A 20795-nucleotide genomic window follows, 5' to 3' on the forward strand; every position below is an offset into this window, starting at 1 on the left:
TCACGTGTAATAGGCTATGGTGCCATCTTCGACAAATTTTGCACGGTGGTCTTCGGCATGTTTCCTTTCGGTGCTTCCCAGTGAGGCACTTGAAGCAGACCTTAAGCCTCTTAACTGTTTCCCATCTCTCGTTGACTGCCGCCTTCAGGAATCTTTCACAGTCTTTGAGTTTATGGGTGCCTTCACAGTCTGGGCACTTGATTTCTTCTGGTGTACTCCTTTCAGCGACATTATAAGTAGCTTGCTTCACTGGCCTTCTTATCACTGCGCTCGGTCGTACACTTTTGTTGTCTTCGAGTGCCGCGAATGCGCCGCATTTATCCGCTTCTGAATTGAGGAAGTTGCTTATTGTTTGGATATCAGAGAATGATTCCTCTTCCCTCGCAGCCGTGAAATCGTACCACCTGAATCTAAGTATTGGAGGCATCTTCTCTATTATAAGTTTCACGATTTCGGGTGAGTAGAGGTATTGCGGTCTCTTCAATCCCTTTATGGCGGCCACGCTATTGTTGATTTGGCTAGCGAATACGCATATGTCCCTCGGATTTTCCGTCGTTCTAGGAAGCGCCATTAATTTCTCCAGTTCAGCTAACACCAGCGCGTCCGGTCTACCAAATCTTCGGCGTAAAGCGTTAATTACTTCTTCTGGCATTGCCTCTGAGTACAAGAGGCTCTCTGCATGCTTTCTCTCGCCGTGCCTTAAATCGCTTTACGTAGCCGCGCCATATTCTGAATGCCAGTGAACATCGGAGAAGTGTCTTCGTATACGACCCGGAACGCCGTCCATTCGGAGCTGTCCCCTTCAAATATTGGCAGCTCTTGAATGTACTTCGGTTGCGGCGCTACATGTGTCGTCATGGCTTCCTTTATTGCGTCAGCTATTGCTTGAATGTCGCTTTTTGTTTCTAATTCTTCTGGCCTTTGTGCCGATGTGCGCATCCAGTTTTTAACCTTTTCATTATGGTTATCACTGACATCTTCTATAACGGAGTCTTTCTCTTCCGTTGCTGCTTCTAACCGTATTCTGGCCAGGCGTGCTGCTGCCTGCGCTTCCCGGAGCTCGCAGCGAGCCAGCTCTTCTCTGGCCTCGGCTTGTCTTCTTGAGCTGGCTTTGGATACGGCTCTCGATGCGGCCCGCCGGGTGGAACCCGCTGGTGCCAGAGTCAATGCTTGATCTGGCTGGCTGGCTGCGCTCGTCGACGTGGACTGCTCTATCGTTATCTCTCCGCTTGTAATCCGAGTGGCTTCGGACGTAGTAGCGGAGGTAGCAGTTAACGTCGATTCCCCTCGCTGCATCCCGTTCTGTGACCTTGTGACTGGCATTTTCTTTTCGCAATATTCACTTCTTGATGACAATCGGTGCAGAATCCGGCTCGAAGGACCACTTGTTGAATGCCAACCTCCACGACGCCTCAGAGACTCAAGCCTGCACGGGATAATACGTTTATGTGTTCGTTTGAAAACACCCGTGCAGTAACCAAAGTTCCTCGGCGCGGCTTTGAATACCGGTGGGGATTGACTTCGTACGTACCGCTATTGTTGCCAATCCCTACGACACCTCAGGTACTCGGGCCTGCACGGGATATTACGTTTAAGTCGTCGTTACGTTTATGTCGTTTGAATACGCCCGTGCAGTAACCAAAGTTCCTCGGCGCGGTTTTGTATACCGGTGGGGATTGACTTCGTACGTTTTGTCAAGACGGTTTGACGTAGTGCTGGCACCGCCTTAACCCACGCACCCCTGCTTCACACTTCGCTTCCGACCGTGTTGCGCGTAGCCATGACCGGCCATCAGCCGATTATTATCGCGTCGGTGTACCTCCCTCCCGCCAAGGACATACTAGAGAGCGATCTCAGAACCCTGTTTGCGATGGGCCCCTCGGTCTTATTAGTCGGGGATCTCAATAGCAAACACGGGGACTGGAATAGCTCAAAACAGAACCCTAATGGGTTAGCCCTCAATAGGCTTATAGACGTGCTCAATTTCAACGTCATTGCCCCCATACAACCGACTCGCCGTGGCATAACAGGCAACGGCCTTCTCTCAACGGACGTCATAGACGTAGCGGTTTTACGTAACGTGGCACTACAGCCGCGAAGCGTAGAGACGTTACACGAGTTAGACTCGGATCACTTCCCGGTTCACTTTGAATTCGGCCCTAACACTCGAGAGAAGAGGTTCAAGTCCATTGTCGACTGGCAGAAGTTAGACGAGGCCCTCAAGCCCGCCGACACCTCTGCCCTCCCAAATGTCCCCGACAATTTAGTCTCGTCCGCTCACGCGTTAGACGCGATCTCCTCGGTCACTAATCACATTCAGACCAAGGTCGCCGAGTCGTAGAACGCGGCGACTCGCGCCTTCGCCAGAGCCCCGACCGACGAAAACCGCAGAGCACTCCGCGCCTCGCAGCGCCGAGTCAAAGAGCGCATGCGGGAAATTAGAAACGAACGCTGGGACCGTCTTACCAGCGCATTGTCACCTTCGCACACGGCCTATTGGTCTCTCGCGCGTTCCCTTAAAACCGACACGGTGGCGTCCATGCCCCCTCTCAAGCGTCCAAATCTGCCTGACGCATTCGACGACGACGAAAAAGCCGAGTGCTTAGCCGACAACCTAGTGGAGCAGTGCACTCTTCTTCGACATAGCGAAAGCTTTCGACAAGGTCTGGCACAACGGCTTGGTTTACAAGCTCTACCACCTTAATGTGCCACTAAGACTCGTGCGTATCGTACACGACTTCTTGTCCGACCGCTCAATGCGCTATCGCGTAGAAGGAACGCTATCGTCTCCTCGCCCCATCATGGCCGGAGTCCCTCAGGGCTCGGTCCTCTCGCCCCTTCTGTTCACGCTGTATACCGGCGACATCCTTAGGGCTCCCAATGTGGAGCTAGCCCTCAATGCCGATGACACCGCTCTCTATACCACCCACAAAGATAGAGGTGTCATTGTGGACAGACTCCAGACCGCTACCACGTCGTTAGGCGAATGGTTTCGGAAATGGGGCTTCCAAATAAATCCCGAGAAAAGCGTAGCACTTCTCTTTGCCAGGGGCAACCCCGGTGCTATCGCTAGGGATAAATTTCACCTCAAGACAGAGGTAACCCTATACGGGCAAGCCATCCCTTGGCAAAAGTCCGTCAAATATCTAGGAGTCACGCTCGATAGCGGCATGTCTTTCCGTAAGCACATAGCCGCCGTTCGCAAGAAGGCCTATTTTGTCCTCTCTCGCCTCCATTTCCTCCTAAATAAAAGGAGTCAAATGTCTCTCAGACACAAGGTGACCCTGTACAAGGCATGCATCCGACCGTGCATGACATACGCTAGCGTAGTCTTTGCGCATTGTGCCCCCTCCTATATTCACCGGCTACAGGTGCGCCCTTCTATGTGAGAAACGTCGATCTCCACCACGACCTGGAGCTCCCTACCATAGCCCAATGGATGAAGTTGGCGTCCACACGCCACTTTGACAAGACTAAACACCATCCCAATCCGCTGGTGCGTAATAGCATCAACTATTACCCCTTCCCGACAAAAAAGGCTCGTAGGAGGCCTCGACACATACTAACGGATCCGGATGATCCAATTACCGTAGCAAACGATAAATTAAAAGCCGCCCGCGCGGCCAAAAATAATAAAAATAGCCAATCACAGATTAGGGTAAAAAACCGCCTTCACCGGAAGGCGAGGACCTTTACTTCGCACTTCGCTCACTCCAGTGAGCTTCCGTCCTGCCTTTCAGGCGATTGACCGCCCCGCGACGGCCCAAGCCGAGGTTCGAGTCTCACAGGAGACGCCCTTGCGCTAGTCGCGGGACAAAACGCCATTCTGGCCGAGCTACGCTCGCCAAAACAGCCCGAACTGAGCTGTAAAGGCCCTTAAGGCCAACAGCGAGATTCCTTCTTCAAAAAAAAAATAATAATAATAATTGTGCGTAATTGTTTGACGTTGTCTTGAAATGAAACTGCGCCTTGATCTTGTTTCTTGCTTCGCCGATTATTCGTGGGTCCCAGTTCGTAGTCAGAGGAAAGAGGAAAGAGAATTTTGCGTAGACCTCGCCGAGTTTAAGTACTCGAACAGTATACCGCGACGAGAGCTGCGCTTACAAACATCTGCGCCGGTATACCGCGACGAGAGCTATGCGACCCTTTTGTTCGGCGAAGCATTTTATTCGTTTATTTATTAACCATTTTTCATTCTTAAATTATTTACATATTTTAATTAACTTATAACTCATACTAAATTTTTACTTATGAGCTATCAACAATATTCTCATCAAACATAACTCATAGTTAATTTCTACTTATGAGCTGCCAAAAATATTCTTATTTATCTTATAATTATAGAGTCGCTAAAATTAACGTATAATCTATCTCTATTTATATTTACGAGTCGCCAACAGATACGGTGCTAGTAAATTTGTATAGAAATATATTGGACATATAAATAAAAGAATAATACCTGGAATAAAAATATTTTATTTAAATATGTAACCCTTACATCTAATTTTATTATAGATAATGGTGTTAATGTAGGATAGGTATGTTTATTGTTGTTTGCTTAGACCCGTAGATTAGGTTAGGTTAGACATAGTTTATTCTATTTTTCTTTTAGAGCCATAGATCGGGTTAGTGAATGTAGGAAAGTAGATAACGACGCATTCGTAGCTGATAAGGTGGTGATTAGTAAGTAATTAGCAAGGGTTTTGGGAAAGCTATCTCTGGAACGGTTAGAGCTATCACTTCAGGAGTGCATTCGACTCCACACGGCCTGTTTAGTGGGGATAGAGTACAACCTTTTTTTTTAGGTTTGGCCAACCATGATTTTTACGTTTTTGGGGAACTTATACGTGAGGCAGTCGCCGATATGATCTTGAATTGTCCGATTTCCTTTTAACGCTAAGAACATTTTACGTTATTTTTTATTTTTAACAGCTGTAGAGGACTTATTTTTTTATAATAATAATTTTACCATTTTTAGGGCTTCTCGGGTGAGTTGAAAAATTTTATAAAGTTTATTTTTATTACAGAAATAATTGATTTTAATTTTTTTTATGAATTTTAACCATTACCTTAATTAAATCTATAATATTTTATGTTTAGAAGTTACAAGTCTCTTTAATATTATAACAAGGTTCTTACAGAAGTAATTTATTTATATTTTTTGTGTATAATAATAATTTAACCATTTTTAGAGGTTTTTAGGCGAGGTAAATATTTATATAGTTTTTTTTTTAATATTAATTGTTATAATTTTTTTTTACAAATGAAAATATAGATACTTATTTGTAGCTGGGTTCTTCAAATAAGTTTAGCGATTGGTTTTAAAACATGTACAGAAATTAAGATAGAGCTAAGCGACAGGTTTTTACCCGTAATACGGCCTGAAAGAAGATCAAACTGGGAACGGTAAAACAAAAACCAAAAAAAAAAACCAGAACTGATGGCCTGGTAATTTGTGCACTGTCCTACTGTCTTAGGCTGTGCACTTTGCCCTCTACCGCGAATTAATAAGTGGACAATACTTCAGTCAAGGGTGTTGCATTACACTGGACCTTGCAAGAGGGTACTATTAGAAAGCTGATGCTATTTGTGGTTTTAAGTGAGCAAGGGTTGCAAAGGTGATGAATGGGAAATTAGTAAACGAAGTCTAATTTTACATACATATTGCTCCCAGCACTTAAAGTTGGCACTGCTGATAAACAAACTTGATTTACTTCAGATGAATTGGACTCTGCAGTATGTTAACATTCAGCAGAGCCTAGTCGTTCATGGCTTGTTTTTTGTGGGGGTCGTATTTGACTGTAATTCACTTTGGGTTTATTATATTACAAATGACAACAAAATTGCGTTTTGGCACAGCATATACCGGAATCGGAACGGAAAAAAGTCTCAATTTAAGTAACAAATCTAAAACTTTGATGTTATTTCATGTCGACAATTTAGCTTGCTTGTTAAGACTGTTATAATTTTTATATTAAAACTAGTATGTTTATAGTAAAATTACATATGACTTTTCTACATATATATATTCCCTGTGCATAATCAATACTTGACTTACACTAACAATAGTTTTCTTTTTATTATTTGTCTTAGTAGTGGATATGAAATACTTTTATTTGTGTCTGATGATAAAAATATCGTTCAACAGAATTGATAAGATATTGTAATGAAATTGAATGTAAGGAAATTATTGTATCAATTTGATCGGTTACCAATGAGTTTATATTTGACAAATTATTTGATAAAGTAATGTCAAATTTACGTCATCTCCAGAAGTAATAGTATCCTAATAAAAGCGATGGCTGAATATAATAAGTAAGTTTTGAGTGAATTGAAATATGTTGTTGAAACATAATACTGAGAACAAGTAGGGTTGTAGTAGTAGTTGGTGTTATTCATATAATTAGGTATTTTGTGAGAAATGAAAGTGCTTCAAGTAATTGTTGTGCTTACGATAAGATTTTTTTTATGATTTTAATATATATTTTTGTTAAATTTATGTTTTGAACACGAGACTAGAATATCAATTTTACATGATAAAATCACTTTTGTATAAAGGATCATAAAGGGATCACAATAGATTTAGTTATGTAAACTTTATTGTGAATCTGCTGTGAATATGAAGAGGTTACAGCAGATTTTGTTATTTAAAACTATTGTGAATGTGAAGAGGTCACAATAGATTTGATTATGTAACACTATTGTGACTATGAAGAGGTCACAATAGATTTGGTTATGTAAGACTATTGTGAATGTGAAGAGGTCACAATAGATTTGGTTATGTAAGACTATTGTGAATGTGAAGAGGTCACAATAGATTTGGTTATGTAAGACTATTGTGAATGTGAAGAGGTCACAATAGATTTGGTTATGTAAGACTATTGTGAATGTGAAGAGGTCACAATAGATTTGGTTATGTAAGACTATTGTGAATGTAAAGAGGTCACAATAGATTTGGTTATGTAACACTATTGTGAATGTAAAGAGGTCACAAGAGATTTGGTTATGTAACACTATTGTGAATGTGAAGAGGTCACAATAGATTTGGTTATGTAAGACTATTGTGAATATTAAGAGGTCACAATAGATTTGGTTATGTAAGACTATTGTGAATGTGAAGAGGTCACAATAGATTTGGTTATGTAAGACTATTGTGAATATTAAGAGGTCACAATAGATTTGGTTATGTAAGACTATTGTGAATGTGAAGAGGTCACAATAGATTTGGTTATGTAAGACTATTGTGAATGTGAAGAGGTCACAAGAGATTTGGTTATGTAACACTATTGTGAATGTGAAGAGGTCACAATAGATTTGGTTATGTAAAACTATTGTGAATATTAAGAGGTCACAATAGATTTGGTTATGTAAAACTATTGTGAATATTAAGAGGTCACAAGAGATTTGGTTATGTAAGACTATTGTGAATGTAAAGAGGTCACAAGAGATTTGGTTATGTAACACTATTGTGAATGTGAAGAGGTCACAATAGATTTGGTTATGTAAGACTATTGTGAATGTGAAGAGGTCACAAGAGATTTGGTTATGTAACACTATTGTGAATGTGAAGAGGTCACAATAGATTTGGTTATGTAAAACTATTGTGAATGTGAAGAGGTCACAATAGGATTGGTTATGTAAGACTATTGTGAATGTGAAGAGGTCACAATAGATTTGGTTATGTAAGACTATTGTGAATGTGAAGAGGTCACAATAGATTTGGTTATGTAAGACTATTGTGAATGTGAAGAGGTCACAATAGATTTAGTTAGTAAGACTATTGTAAATTATTGATAAAATTGATGACTTGATATTTTAAAAGAGTACCGAGAGTTTTTTACGCCGGCTTTTTCTCTCGGCCTACACCCTGTGTCTTCTTTGCCGATGAGTAGGGATGTCTACCGAGACAAATTCATATATTCCTTAATAAATGAACATAAATAATTAGTAACGTCACAATGGATTAAATTTAACTCTCTGTAGTTATAGATGTAATTCAAAAGTTAAAGTTAAAATTTCGTTTCTAATTTGAGTTGTATGTTACAAAGCATTCGGTTGTTTACGAGTTGTTACGAATTGACTCGACCATTTTCGCGAAGTGGGATGGTCGCGTCGGAGGAGGGAGTTGTGATGATAAAAGAGGTTGTGACACATGCGCACGGGCCTTTTCTTCGTACAAGTTTGAAGTTATACAGTTCACGTAAAATCAGTGAAGTAAATTATAGTGAATTAGGTCATCATTGAAGTGTTTAATTTCCTACCCTAAGAACTAAATCAACTACCGCTAACACTTGTTAATATTTCAGTTTTCTATAAATTAAATTTTAATTTCAAAAATTCTTAAAAGGCCGGCAACACACTCGCGAACATTGAGTTCTATAAAAAATACTTATAAATAATATTCTTGTTTGTATTTAACTTCAACAAAGTCATAAAAATTCTTAATAGGCCGGCAACGCACTCGCAAAGCTGACATTGAGATTGTCCATGGACAATCTGTTCGTTTACCACCTATTCCATAAAAAAACAGTAATTGGTAATAATCTTGTTTGTATTTAAATTTTCTTAAAATTTCAATACATAAGTCATAAAAATTCTTAAAAGGCCGGCAACACACTCGCGAATACTTCGACATTAAGCGTGTACGTTAACGGGGGTATCAGTTAACATCAGAAAAGGCTCCTGCCCGTTAAAACCTGTTCTACCCCTGTTCTATAAGAAATACTAATAAATAATATTCTTGTTTGTATTTAACTTCAAATAAGTCATACAAATTCTTAATAGGCCGGCAACGCACTCGCGAATTTGACATTGAGATTGTCCACGGACAATCTGTTCGTTTACTACCTGTTCCATGAAAAACAGTAATAAGTAATAATCTTGTTAATATTTCAGTTTTCTATAAATTACAATTTTTAATTTCAAAAATTCTTAAAAGGCCTGCAACACACTCGCGAACATTGAGAGTGTGCATTAACGGCGGTATCAGTTAAAAACATATAAGGCTCGTCTCCGTTACCCCTGTTCCAAAAAAAAAAAACAGTAATTGGTATCTTGTTTGTATTTAAATTTTGTTAAAATTTCAATACATAAGTCATAAAAATTCTTAAAAGGCCGGCAACACACTCGCGAACACTTCGACATTAAGCGTGTACGTTAAAGGGGGTATCAGTTAACATCAGATAAGGCTCCTGCCCGTTAACACCTGTTCTATAAGAAATACTAATAAATAATATTCTTATTTGTATTTATTGTAATAAAACAACGTGACTGAGCGAGTACCGGAAAAGAACTGAACTTTATTTTCTAAAGACAAAAGTAAAGAATCTCATAGACAACATTTGATGACACTCTGGTACAAGATGTCGCTAGTAGTAGGTACATCTATATTTTGCTATTTATAATACTCCCACTCAAAATATAGATACTATATAAACAAAAGAAACAATTACACTTTAACAATACCTAAAGTATTCAAATGTTTATAATGTTTTACAGCAGCGAGACTTTTTGTAAACAAATCTGCAGGCATATTTGATGTACATAGATAATTAACACTTATAATGTTTTCATTAATTAATTCTCTACAATAATGATATCTGACATCAATATGCTTCGTTTTATTATGGAATACAGGGTTTAACAACAATTTCTGTGCGCTCATACTATCATTATATAAAATGATCTTATACATACTTTTAGTAAGTTCAAATTGTAAATTTCTCAAATAAACTGCCTCTTTGCAGGCTTCTGATATGGATACATATTCAGATTCGGTACTAGAAAGTGTAATACATTTTTGCTTACTACAACTCCAAGATATAACAGACCCAGACAAAGTATAACAAATTCCTGAATATGATTTCCTATCATTAACATCACTGCACCAGTCTGCATCAACATAACCTTCAATGTTTGCATTTTTGCCCTTACTATATTTTAAACCTAAATCTTTTGTCCCTTTCAAATACCTTAAAATTCTTTTGGCATAAACCCATTGTTGTTCAGTATTACAATTATTGAATTGACTTAAATATGACACTGCATAAGCTATATCGGGTCGTGTGAGCACAACCAAATACATTAGGCTCCCGATAAGCTGCTGATAGGGATTTTGATTACTACAATCATTTTCCTTCTTACATTTTAAGTTGACCTCCATTGGAGTATTCACAGTGTTACAATCAACCATATTGAACTTAGTCAACAATCTATCAATATATTTTTCTTGACTTAAAGTCACAGTACAATTATTATTTTGTTTATCAAATACAACTGACATGCCAAGACATTCCTTTACAATTCCCAAGTCTTTTAATACAAAAATCTTATTCAACATATCCTTAAGATTACTAGTTTCATTTCTATCATTTGAGAATACAAAGAAATCATCGACATATAATGTCACGATGGTTTTACTGCTGCCAGCAAATTTTGTATATAAACATGACTCTATTTGGGACTTAATATAACCATTAGCTAACATGCAACCATCCACTTTCTTATGCCATGCACGAGATGCCTGTTTGAGACCATATATAGCTTTGGTCAATTTTAAAACTTTATTATTTGGACAGACATAACCTAAAGGCTTTTGCATATATATTGTCTCAGACAGATCTCCATTTAAGAAAGCAGTTTTCACATCAAGATGTGTTACTTCTAAGTTGAACTGCACTGATAATGCGAATAATAACCTAAGTGTTGTATGCCGTACTACTGGAGAAAATGTTTCACTATAGTCCACACCATATTTTTGACTACACCCTTTAGCCACAAGTCTGGCTCGATAGCGGACATTATTTTCACTATGACACTTTTTTTTTAGAACCCACTTGCACTTAACTATATTGCCACTTGCAGGAATATCAACAACTTCCCATGCTTTGTTGTCTTCAAAGCTTTTCAGCTCTTCTTTCACTGCCTGTTCCCATTGCTCCTTCTCTGGTCCCCTTAGTGCTTCTTCTAATGTCAGTTCATCACTAAAATATTCATTACACTGTTCTGTGCACATATATCCAAACCTTTCTGGTTTTTGTCTCACCCGTTGTGACTTTGATGTGGTTTCTGGTTGCTGTTCTTCCTCAGATGTCATGGACTCCTCCTCTGGTACATAGGTTTCATCCATGTCATTCGTTAAAATGAATGAATCCTCTCCATCATGGTCTGACACCTCTCCCACTGAAGATGTATGTGGACTATTTTCTGCTGGTTTGTCTTCTACCACTTCCATTTCAATCATATTTTCTTGATGAGATAACTTTTCATTTATGAAGACAACATCTCGACTGGTTATAATAGCCTTTGTTGAAGGATTGTATAACCTATACCCTTTGACATCCTCAGGGTAACCAACCAGTATGCATTGTTCTGATTTCTTGTCCCACTTACGTCTTCTCTCCTTGGGTATATGTCTCATGACAGTACTACCAAAAATCCTTAAATGACTGAGGTTGGGTTTGCCTCCTGTCCACAACTTGTACGGTGTACAGTGGTTCAATCCACCTTTTACAATTCTATTTTGTAAATAGACTGCTGTGTCTATTGTCTCTGTGTGCTGAAGCCATTAGGCTTCAGCCCAAAATTCCTTGCCTAATCTTGCATCAAATAAAAGGCATCTTGCTTTCTCGATCAGAGTCCTATTCATACATTCACAAAGCCCGTTTTGCTCAGGAGTATAGGGATTGGTTCTTTGATGAATTATACCCAGTTTCTTCAAATAATTATCAAAATCTCTGTTACAGAACTCTGTGCCATTATCACTTTTTATTTTACAAGTATTTTTATTTTATTTGACGTTGAATTCTCAACTCTTGCTTTATATTCTTTAAAATATTATTAAAATATGTCATGCTGCTGTGATCATCAACAAAAATGAGAAAGTACCTTGATCCTCCTAGCGATACATTCTCCATTGGGCCACATATATCACTGTGTACAATTTCCAATAGCTTAGTACTCCTGTTCCCTTTATTATCGAAGGGCAACCGACTTTGCTTTCCTTCACAGCACACTATACAGTTGGACTTGTTGATGTCGGCCTTCTCAGTTAATTTGACCCCCTCCCCAGCATCCTGCATTTTATTCATGTTATCACTGTTGACATGTCCCAATCTACGATGCCAAACTTCTGGAGACTCTGCTGTTGCTGCCACCAAACAAGATGAAGTATTTAGTTTATAAACTCCATTTATAAGTGATGCAGTCGCTACTAGAGTGTCCTGTTTATTAAATATCTCGCATCCATCGCTTGTAAAATACACCTTGTTACCCTGCCATATCAGTTGGCTTACTGACAATAAGTTGGTAGATAATTTGGGCACACACAACACTTTTTCAACAGTTATGTTAAAGTCACATCCTTCAGTTGATGTTGTTATGTTTACTTTTCCACAACACAACACTGGGACTTTATTCTGGTTAGCAACCATGATTTCCTTGGTGAACCCAGAATAACATTCGTCGACCATCCAATCTTTATTGCTTGTCAAATGCGAACTTGACCCAGAGTCGACATACCAGTCACTCTTGTCAAATATTCTGCTAAAAAACACGGCACTGAATGCATTACTTGTTTTTGACGATTTATTTTCAGAATTCTTATAAGATTTATCTTTATAAGTGCATTGATTACGGTAGTGGCCATGTTGTTTACAATTATAACATTTGACGTGTTGTTTTTCTTTGACAGATGTCGACATTCGTTCATTCTCACCATTTTTTTTTTTTTTTTTTAATAATTTTATGGCCTGGTAACGAGACCTTTAAGCCCATTCTCACCATCTTTCTTGTACATAGACTGTGTACTCTTTACACTCTTTGATTTTTGATTCTTGCGGAAACAAGCAAACGCATTGTTGGCATCACTGTCTTCCGGTCCAATGTCCATCAATTTCCCTTTAATGGCGTCGGTTGTGATTATCATGCCCGAATGCTCGATTGCCATTATCATGGGCATATATTTTTCAGATAATCCAGCCAACATGATAGATCCGATCCACTCATCACTTATGCCAAAACCCGTACCTTGTAATTTCTGACCAGCTTCAACAATTTGTGTTACATATGACGTCATCGAAGTGCAATTTTCTAATCGAATAGAAATTAAATTCCTCAGAAGACTTATTTTTCTTGTAAATCCCGAGTCATCGAATAACATCTTCAATTTATCCCACAATTCTTTCGATGTTGCTACATTCTTTATATGAACATAAAGAGCCGGGTCAATTGTTAGAATCAACTTCGCTTTTGTTCTCGCATCGTCTGCAGCTGCTGGAGCAACGTTGGGCTCAGGTTTGATACACCCAACCATTCCCTCTAAGACAAGGAAATTTTCTGCTGCGAAACACCATTCACTGTAATTTTCACGCCCTTGCAGTTTCGGCACACTAATGTGATAGTTCGAACTGGACGCCATTACTGATGCCTGACGCGACACAATAAATCTGCACAACTCAACACACTTAGTCCTATTCTGCCACGAATTATTATTATCGATAATGTCCTGATAATCAATAATTATACTGTCGCGAGAACTAAGTACTTTTTATGAGCCAGGAGCGGCCTGGGCCCATAACCTGTAATAAAACAACGTGACTGAGCGAGTACCGGAAAAGAACTGAACTTTATTTTCTAAATACAAAAGTAAAGAATCTCATAGACAACATTTGATGACACTCTGGTACAAAATGTCGCTAGTAGTAGGTACATCTATATTTTGCTATTTATAATATTTATCTTCAAATAAGTCATACAAATTCTTAATAGGCCGGCAACGCACTCGCGAACTTGACATTAAGATTGTCCACGGACAATCTGTTCGTTTACCACCTGTTCCAAGAAAAACAGTAATAAGTAATAATCTTTTTAATATTTCAGTTTACTATAAATTACAATTTTTAAGTTTAAAAATTCTTAAAAGGCCTGCAACACACTCGCGAACATTGCGAGTGTGCAGTAACGGCGGTATCAGTTAAGAACTGTTGTAATTCTTGTTAGGGCACGATAATTATACACACAGTATCCGTAATAAAGAAATATATTTACTGTTTAACTTGGAAGTGATATGTCTGCTTCCTACCACGATACACATTGGAATGAAACAGAAATGACCTGGAGCAGAGTGAGGTAAAGACAATTTGGCGCCTCGACAAGATGGCGGCTCGATCGCTCATTCAAATGACAGGAAAAAGTCAATACAATGATTAATTTTTGCAATATTACTCAAATAAATCAACATGCCCCCTCAAAAATTAATTCTTGTACAAATCAAATGCCTAAACAGAACTATATAACTTCCAAGCGAGTCTGGGAAAATACAAAAATAATGATCCAACATTTGTTGCTCGGATAAGGGAAAACCCAGAAAAACCTTATCAGATCATTTCATCATCTTAAATTCGATACATTACATATAATTATCAGAACACAATGAATATAACAGAATAATTAAATTAATAACAAATAATAGCCAACTCATTAAATATTATAATTGTAAACCCATGTTTCTCCTCATTTCATGAAACGTAACCGCTGGTAATGGTTTTGTTAACGCATCTGCAGGTTGTTGACCTGTGGGAATGTATTTTAGCTTTATTACATTTTTCTCTATTTGTTCCCTAGAAAAATGTCTGTCTGTCAGTTAATTGTCTTCATATATTACAATAGGAGTGGATATATCAATATGAATACTCCTTACCAAAGATTTAAGCCATAAAGGCTTCATATAAGGCCATATACTCAGCCGCTGTGGAGGAGGCTGCTACTGACTATTGTTTCTTTGTTGTCCAGGTTATTGAACAATGTTCAAACAATTTAAATATATAAATCAGTTGTGCCTTTTAAATATCTAAGCACTTTTTTGAGGCATTGCCACAATTCTTTATTATTTTAATTTGTGTACCTACTTAATATATTAACGCTAGTGCTTAAGTCAGGTCGAGTACATAGCATTATATACATTAGACAACCAATTAAATTGCGACATGGAGCAGTGTAATTTTTTCTGAGTTTAGTGCTTCATAATTGAGTTTACTATCCATAGGAGTAATTGCAGGTTTTTGTTGCAATCCTGCATGCAAAATTTATTTAAAACTGTTTTAATATAAGCACTTTGATCTAACATTATCATATCATCGCAACGAGTTATTTTAATTCCAAGAAATAATTTAATTTCATGTAAATCTGTCATTTTAAATTTACTCATTAAATATATTTTAAAACTGTTTATTGTATTTACATTAGCACTCACTATTACCAAATCATCAACATAAAGTACCACATATATATTTTTCTGTATATCTCCTTTATTTAGTATATAAATACATCTATCTACTGATGAATTCTGAAAACCCTCCCGCCTAAGAGACTGTTCAAAAATTTCAAACCAGTATCTAGCGGCTTGCTTTAGCCCATATAATGCTTTATTTAATTTACACACATAACCATTTTTGCAAGACACCCCTTCTGGAACTTTCATATATATTTCTTCCTGTAGTACCCCATTTAGAAATGCAGTTTTTACGTCCATGTGATGTACAAGTAAATTATATTGATTAGCAAAAGCAATAATAAATCTAAAACTAGCTATTCTTGCAACAGGTGCAAAAGTCTCATTATAGTCTATGAGATATTCCTGGCTAAAAGCCCTAGCAACGAGTCGAGCTTTATAGCGTAAAGGCTTTCCGAATTCATCATTTTTTATATTAAACATCCATTTGCAATCTATAATATTTTTGTTATCTGGCCGTGGTACTAAAGTCCATGTTTTATTTAAAAATAGAGAATTTAATTGCACCTTCCCAATGAACTCTATCGTCTCGTGTTTTAATCTCTTGAAACGAATTTGGTATTTTACACAAAATTGAACTAGCACACATAAGGTTATCATCGATTTCTTTATAAGAAATAGGGGGACGACTTTAAGCCTATCACTCCTACGTGGTTCAATACAACTGGTTGTGTCCTCATTATTTACGACCACTGAAAGATCATCAGAATGTGCATTTGGTTGTTCAAATTCGACGATGTCATGGTTAGTTTTGCGAATTTTCTGAGGAACTTCATAATCATCAGATTTACAGGTATCTGATTTATATCTGTCAGTTTTTTGAGACTTTATTGACTTTGAAATGTTGTCAATGTTAACATTATCATGAGAATTTACTATATTCTCTTCAGGTCGCAACGCAGGCCTGGATTGAAGTAATTTGTCTCATCTACTATGACATCTCTGACAGTAATAAATTTTTCGCATTTAGGATTCCAAACTTTATAACCGTTTGGTTCGTATCCCACAAGAATACCTTTCCATGACTTAACATCGAATTTTGTCTTATATAACTTATCATGCACATAAACTGTTGAACCAAAAAAATTAAAATATTTTATTTGTGGTTTTTTGTTATGCCACATTTACGAATTCAATCATCATGTAAGTAATTTATATATTATTTAACATTGTACATTATAGTATGAAGTTGTAATAATTTTAAGCAGCATTATTTTCTTTAGGTGACGTAATTGGTGAATAATATTGTAATTGAAAAGGATATTTCTCTTTAAATGTACAAGCTGTGTGTGATGCAGAAATAAAATATATTAATGTTGTTCCCCATGGCCTGGTGCCGCTCATGATGCAACAACTTTTGTAAACTCAGTTCTACAAGTTAATTCAAATTTATTGATAAGAAGGTAGAACTTGATAAATGTGCCAACTAAATTAACAGGTATATTTGTTTATAGCTTAATATCGTACAGGTCTACTGAGAAATCACTGGATGGTTGTTAATAGTGCTTACTCAAATATACCTTATTCATTAACACCATTTCTCTGACTGACCAGAGATATGATGAAGTACACATTAAGAATAGGAATACTATAGAGAGGTAAATATATAGTATAATTTAGAGTATTAATAATTATACTATGTCAAAAAGTTGCAAGATATGTGACCCAAATGAAACATGATGTAAGGTTAAAATATTTGTCTTTTTCGGAAAATTTGGAGTATGGAAATGTCGCTTTAACATTGTATTTATTACTAGCTTAAGTTCAAGCTATTGTTATTGCCACAGCTGTTATGCAAAATATTTGTAAGGATTATAATTTGTAGATATACCGGCAGAAGTTTTAGTTCCAACACTTGATACAGTTTCAAGTCAAGAAGTTAATGAAGGAAATCAAGACGTAACTGAAAGAACAAGCTTTATTTATTATTTTGGAAAATTAATATATTCTTCTTAATTCTAGCAGAAACAAACATGTTGTATTTAAATGTCCTTTTGTACATATAAAATAGTAGTACTTATTTTTCTTAGAAGAAAGTTAGTTAAAATTTTAATAAGTTATGTTGTTAATCTACCTATAAAATTAAATTATTATTTATCATAACCATGTAATGTAATGAAATATTAGGAAAAATAAATAAAACATAACATAATATAAAATTTATTTCATTATACTCTTATATATTACTAATATGTAATCCAATGTTATAAACAAATGTTATAAATGTAAACCAATGAAAATGTTAAAACCATCAACTTCAACTTCAACAAACATTAAAAAAACAGAACTGGTACAATTGGTTCAGGCTTTGTATAGTTATGCGCTTACCTACACATTCTGCGATTCATTTTTTATATTATAGATGACACTGATGACAAAGGCACTCTTCTCGGTTGCTGGAATGAGAGATAAGTTTCATTAGGTTAGAAAATTATGGTTCCCGAAACTAAGAGCCTTCTGAAAAGCGGTCACCACGTTCGAGTAGTCCACAGGAAAACAAATATGATGCCAAACTCATTGCCGTTAATAATTTTTCCTAACGTTTTAAATATGATAGCAAACGATGGAAAGCCATTAAATAAATTGACCAGGAAACCGTGTAAGCCTTCGCCCCATCGCCAAAGTTCTTTAGTAATTTTAGTAAGATGAGGAAATTGAATTGAATCACTATACATTTCTTAACAAAAGTCAACCGATTTAATTTAATTTATAGGTTGGTCTGACGCACGATACCATTGTAAGTCCGGTAAAACTATCGATGGTTAAAATATTTACTCTCTAGACCCTTCGTGTAAAACCAGCCATATTCTGCTGCTGGACAGGCAGAGGTAGGCACGTAAGCCATCTAATTGTGCGAGATTTTGAAAAATTTGTTTATTATTATCATATTAACAGATTTAAGTTCTACATTTTATTATATACCCAAGAATTTACAAGAATTTCATTACTCTTTTCAGTATTTACAATAAATCCTTTAGCTTCAAGAAGTGTTCTAGCGTCCTGAATATTTTGTAAACATTCAGTGTAGCTGGAGGACATAAACTTAATATTTCTTGTGTTAGCTTCTAATATTAATTTAATTATTCTAAATTCTAAACATTTTTATGAAACATATTCTTAAGAATCTTGCTACAAGTGCGCATGTGCAATAGTTACTCATTTGACTCGTTCGGTTGTTTACGAGTTGTTACGAATTGACTCGACCATTTTCCCGAAGTGGGATGGTCGAGTCGGAGGAGGGAGTTGTGATTATAAAAGAGGTTGTGACACATGCGCAGGGGCCACTTTCGCTTCCGACCGCCGACCCGTGCGGATGTCTGCTCCAGTGCTCTCTCCGTGTGAGTCATCAGTGCTGTAGTGCCATCTCGCTCGCTCCGTGTGAGTCATCGCCGCTTGCCAGTGCGCACGCGCTGTCCGACCGCTGCCTTGCTGCCTGCTGCCCTCTCATTGGTCAGTCCGATCGCTGCCTTGCTGCCTGCCGCCCTCTCATTGGTCGCTTCGCTTCAATTTATGAACGCGGGTTTACCTGCGGCCCTCAGATAGCCACCTAACGGTGCCAAACGGTTATCTGTCGGTTAACGCCTTGTGCGGGAGTGTTTTTGTTGTAATTTATAGATTGTTCGAATTTGCTTTGTTCAGTCTCTGAATATAGTTTACTTTTAGGAACATCGCTGACCAAGAAAAAGGTATTTTATAACCTTTTATCCACGATAATAGAGTTGTATCACAAGTAATAAGTGAATAACATTCTTTGATAAACTACCAGTGAGCGCGAGGTGGCGCGCGCGGCGCTGGACGCGACTGCCTATAGTAGGCTGTGAGCAAGCTCCTTCATCCTGGATTCCCCTTTTGCCTATGATTAAATTCTTTTTGACCTTCTTTGTCCTTTTCTGATTTTGATGCGAGCTTGTAGTCAACTAATCGCTTACTGAATAGGTACTTGTATACCTATGTTCCTTGAAGTTGTTCTTTTAGATCTTTTAAGGCTATATAGAATAAAGTTGTGTCGTGTGACTGAGTCTTGGTATTGTGTGTCACATTGGAATCCGTATCCATAAGTAATTTTAATAGGTACATATTTCTTGTTTCCGCAGACAAGAACACTGTGAGTGGCCTCTGCTAAACAAGAAGTAGCTGTAGCATTTGGTTTCATTTGAAACCTGCGTCCTATATTAATCCTGTTTGAGATTGCGGTCTTTTCCTCTGGGTTCAAATTGGGTGCATTGATTAGAATACTTAGATAAAAGTTGTAAAGTGTAAGCTTACTGCAAGATCAAACTGTATGTCTTCACCTGGAGTATTAGACTTTGATGGATCTTCTCCCGATACCTGCAGCAGTTCATTGTCTCATCCAGCGACAAGTGGTCGTTAGGGCGGCGGCCGTGCGTTACCTGTTACGCGACGCTTTTGGTTATGTACGCCTTCGTTCGAGGATACATTACAACTGGATTTACACACGTGTAGTTACAATTTCAATCAAATGAAAACTGAGGGTAGTATTAAAGTCTCAAAGCTCAATGTATAATAAAACTTCACTTACAGGTAAGTCATATTGACGATTTTGTGTTGTACTTTGCCAAAACATGGTAGGGAAAATACTCAAAATGCGGTATACCATCAAAAGAAGATTCTTCCTTATCCTTGCATAGGTTCCCTCTTCCGTCCGAGAATGGGCCTCTGAAGTAAGTAGATCGGTTAATCTTTCCAATATGGACCGTCGATATTTGAGGTTTTAGAGGGGCGGGGAGGGGGTTGACGGCTACTTCGGAGCTTTTATATATACTCTAGGGGTAGGGCAGACAAGACCATGTGGATAGTGGGGTGCTCTGATTCGGTTTTGGGTACTTTTTTGATATTAAAAAAGTACAGGATAATACAGAATTAGATAATACAGAAAGTTACAAACAATGAAAAAAATATTTTCAGCTATAAATTTCATTTTAAAATCCACAACAGACCTTATGCAATCCAACTTTTTCAAAATTCCAGTAAGCAATTTTTTTTTTTTTTACTAATGATTTATTATTTTATAACCTGACCTGAAATAACATAAATCAAAACTTACTTTAACTCATCCGAGTAAGGATTAAGCCTTCTGCCAGATGACCTAGTAAGTCTGGGCATCGCAGCAAATTCCTCGCCAGGACTAGTCAGCCCACTAGGACCAGCAACCGGTTCGTCAAGGATCGGCGCAGAAGAGGAGGCCGTGACAAGCGGCTAATTTGAGTCCAACACTTGCACTTCACTTAACTCTTCAAACAATGGGCTTCGGAGACGCCATGGTAGTCAAACGTTGTAAGTTTATAGGAGTACGTAAAACGATTTCTACTGCAAGGGTGACAAACGATGACTGGACGCCATTAAACAAAATGAATGGCTTAAAAACAAATTTAGTGATCACCAAAAAGTATCGATACCCGAGTAGTATCGATATTTTCAATAACTTTTGTACTATCTACAAAACAAATATGGGTATTTAAACCGATGATCCATATTAGTTACAGTG

At 37.6% G+C, this 20795-nt stretch overlaps 2 long non-coding RNA genes across 4 annotated transcripts; one reads left to right on the forward strand and one right to left on the reverse strand.

The window, feature by feature from the left end:
• The first annotated feature begins 15685 nt into the window (after positions 1 to 15685).
• LOC123719753 lies at positions 15686 to 17174 on the forward strand. Its single transcript, XR_006755832.1, has 3 exons — positions 15686 to 16432; positions 16513 to 16887; positions 17115 to 17174. It is a non-coding gene; the product is annotated as an uncharacterized LOC123719753 (long non-coding RNA).
• Positions 17175 to 17580: 406 nt separating this feature from the next.
• On the reverse strand, positions 17581 to 20751 carry LOC123719752. 3 transcript variants are annotated; one of them, XR_006755830.1, is made up of 4 exons: positions 20355 to 20751; positions 19830 to 19966; positions 19582 to 19680; positions 17581 to 17685 (listed from the first exon to the last, which is right to left on the reverse strand). It is a non-coding gene; the product is annotated as an uncharacterized LOC123719752 (long non-coding RNA). The 3 variants fall into 3 exon arrangements; XR_006755829.1 differs by having other exon boundaries at positions 19556 to 19680; XR_006755831.1 differs by lacking the exon at positions 19582 to 19680.
• Between the last annotated feature and the right edge of the window lie 44 nt (positions 20752 to 20795).

The sequence above is a fragment of the Pieris brassicae genome, unplaced genomic scaffold (assembly GCF_905147105.1).
Source record: "Pieris brassicae unplaced genomic scaffold, ilPieBrab1.1, whole genome shotgun sequence".
Taxonomy (NCBI): domain Eukaryota; kingdom Metazoa; phylum Arthropoda; class Insecta; order Lepidoptera; family Pieridae; genus Pieris; species Pieris brassicae.